We start from the raw sequence: 3,067 nt of genomic DNA, 5'->3' as shown, positions 1-3,067 counted from the left end.
CTTTTGTATGTTCTGAAGACTTTGGAGAAGACTCATCAATTTATATTCAGCTCATACGTGCCTTTTCCCTGGAGTCTTTCCTTGTCAGCCCCCAAATATTTTGTTGCTTTATACTTGGGTCTCTCCTAATACTTTGTTCATTCTCTGTTAGCATTTGTGTCACAGTATTGTAGTGATGTATTTACATGTCTGTCTTCACAAAATGTGTACTTTTGGGAGGCAGTTACTACATTTATATTATTTCATGGCCTGTTATCCTACATGATACCAGTGAACATTTATTGAGACAATGCAAGTGTATGCTCAATATCCTATATTTTCTTTTCAGCTTTTATTGAATTATATAATGAGAATTCATTGTCAGCATAATGATCCCCAAACACTGCATGATTATCAAGGTAGTTAAATAGAATTAAACAGTTCATTGACTCACTATAATAGTTAATAAACAAATACTTGAGAAAGATCTTTAGTGAGTCTGAGAGGCAATGAAATTTGTGTTTTGGGAAGCCCAACCTCTGCAGCCAGATTCCTCTGTTCATATCCTGCCTCTGCCTTGTGTTGGATCTGACCTTGGATAGATAATTAACATTTCTGGGTCTCAGTTTCTTCATCTGCAATGTAGAGATAATTGTCCTCAACACATAGGGCTGTCTTCAAATGAGTTAATAAATGTAAACCCTTACAGTTCCATCTGACACATGGAAAGTGCTATTTAAGTATTTTCAATATCATACTAACAAGACTGTTCAATTAATCATGCTACCCCTTTCCTCAGCATTTCAGTTCATGAATATTTAACCATACAGAGTGGTTCACCTGCTCTTTTTGTGTTGACTTATATGTATGGTTGGCACTGGGATGAGAATTTTAATGGACATTGAAGTCACTAGAAAGGAAGGATGAGGACAGGGGGCCAAGGAGAGAATAGAAGATGTGGGTCAGCAGAACTGGACTTTAGGACAAAAACTGTCTCATACACAACTAACCAGATCCAGAAAGGAATCAAAGCCGGTGGCAGCTGATGTGGCATCTGGAATGTGATAGCAGAACTCAGTTGCAGTTGACTAGTCTCTTCCTCTTAAATGACATCATGCATTTTAATGGTTTCATACTGAAAGTTTAAAGGCACATTTTATAAGTTGAAACTACTATCTTCTCAATTTCACTTGTCATTTGAATGCCAGAAGCCCAAACCTTCCTTTCACATAATTCCCCTGAGAAAAGAGCCTTATTGGAAAATACTTGTTTTCATCTGTTCCCATGAATATATACATTAAAATTCAAAGGAATAATTTCCTTTGCCTCCACATTGGCAAGTTCCACCCCTGTGCTTTTAACAACTGGGTTTTATATGAGTTTTCATACTTTACTTTTTCTAGATCCTGAATTTGAAAAAGCCTTCTGATCCTTCAGAATTTTTACTCTATTTTATGGAGTTTTTCTTTTTTATTGTTTTCTATTATAAGTAATATGTGACTAAACATAGGTTAAAGAAATGTATTTTGTTTTCTTGTGATTTATTTTCTACTTAAATTGGCTTTTTGTAGCCAAGAAGAAGATCAGTTCTAATATCAGCTTGCTATTAGACTTGACATATTTTCTTGCTACATTTCCTTAAAGACTGATATGTAAAAGGACAATAGTCAGAATCAAAATATTGGATTGTTTTTAGAAAGCTAGTTTACGTTGCTCAACTAGCAAGTAAAAACTTGGAGCATTTCGTTGCCCATCTTGCCCAACAGAACTCAAAGAAGACCACACAATTTTTTCATCATGAATTTTTTGTGACTATCGTGAAATTGTACTACACAGCCGCTTCTAGTCTGTTAAATAAGAAATAAGGACTAGAGGCCTTATGTCATCAGTGTCCTGTGGAGCTCAGTGGCACAGCCTCCCGGGTCACCCAAGCCGCGTACTCCTGGTGTGGCCCCTGGGTGGGCTGTGTGCACCTTCCTGTTGTAGTTTAGTTTTGATTTCTGTTGGCACCTCAATGGGAGTGATTTACCCACAGTCAATTGGCTGCAAGCACAAGCTGCAATTGTAGCAGAGGAGCTGCTGTGCAGTGGCCTACCCCACAGAGCGGAACTCATTTCAGCAGGACTCTGGTGCTCAGAGTCCACCTTCTAAGTGTTTTGCTCATGGAGGTGGTTTGGTGGTGCTCTGGCATGGTCTGAAGCTGTCCACTTGGTGTGCTGGCTCCTGACAAGTGCAGGCCAAGTTCAGCGGCCACCTGGGTCCTTCCCATGGCTAACTGGTATGAGCTACAGAGTGGTCTGCAGATGGGTGCTACCTGTGCTGGGCTTGGAGGAGTCTGGGAGAGGCCTAGGGAAGAACCCAAGCTGGCTGCTGCTAGTGCCAGCCTGCGTCCACTTAGCAAGAAGGACAGGGCATGCTGAGGCCAGATTCTGCTAGTTTTGGGTTTTTGCACCTTTGCGAGATTGTAGGAATGTCCCCAGCATGAGCCGAGATAGGTTGTTTGTATGGAAAAGCCACTGGGAGCAGCTTGGGTGGGCACAGAAGTTGGGTGGGTCAGGGTGAACAGTGTTTGCCAGGTTGATGGAGACTAAGATATGACACCCACTGACTCCTGCAGGGGAAGGGCTCAGTGGCTTCTGCCAGCACTTCTTTCTTGGAGAAAGCTGCCCCTCAAACTGTTGCCCCAAAGCCAGACATTCTGCTCCTTTCCGTATGTCCTGGTGCCTTTCCAGCTGCTGTGCCAGCACTGGAGCTCAGAGTGAATGAATCTGGCTAAGTCCATGTGTGGGCACTTTAAGAGAAATGCTTGGGGCTCCTGCAGCCCTCCACAATCCTCACTGGTTTTTACAGGCAGAATATGGGGTCTTCTCTTCCCGGCAGTTGAAGCCTGGGCTGGAAAGCTTGGCGTGTGGCTGAGACCCCTCACTTCTCAGGGCGTCCTCAGCAGCTGATGTATTTCTCCAGACTTTTTCACAAGGGTATGGGGTCAGCCCATTCTGTGTCTCTGCCCCTCCTACCAGTCTTGAGGTGGCTTCATCTGCATATCTTTAGTTATGCGACTTCTGTCCAGCTGGATTCCAGGTGGTTC

General features: G+C 42.7%; 1 non-coding gene across 1 annotated transcript; it reads left to right on the top strand.

Moving 5' to 3' along the window:
• Window positions 1-2,707: 2,707 nt before the first annotated feature.
• On the top strand, window positions 2,708-2,782 carry MIR9238 (microRNA mir-9238). Its single transcript, NR_128938.2, is given in 1 exon segment — window positions 2,708-2,782. It is a non-coding gene; the product is annotated as a microRNA mir-9238 (primary transcript).
• Window positions 2,783-3,067: the final 285 nt, after the last annotated feature.

This window comes from Eptesicus fuscus, chromosome 4 (genome assembly GCF_027574615.1).
Source record: "Eptesicus fuscus isolate TK198812 chromosome 4, DD_ASM_mEF_20220401, whole genome shotgun sequence".
Taxonomy (NCBI): Eukaryota; Metazoa; Chordata; class Mammalia; order Chiroptera; family Vespertilionidae; genus Eptesicus; species Eptesicus fuscus.
This window is presented reverse-complemented; position numbering and strand designations above follow the sequence as displayed.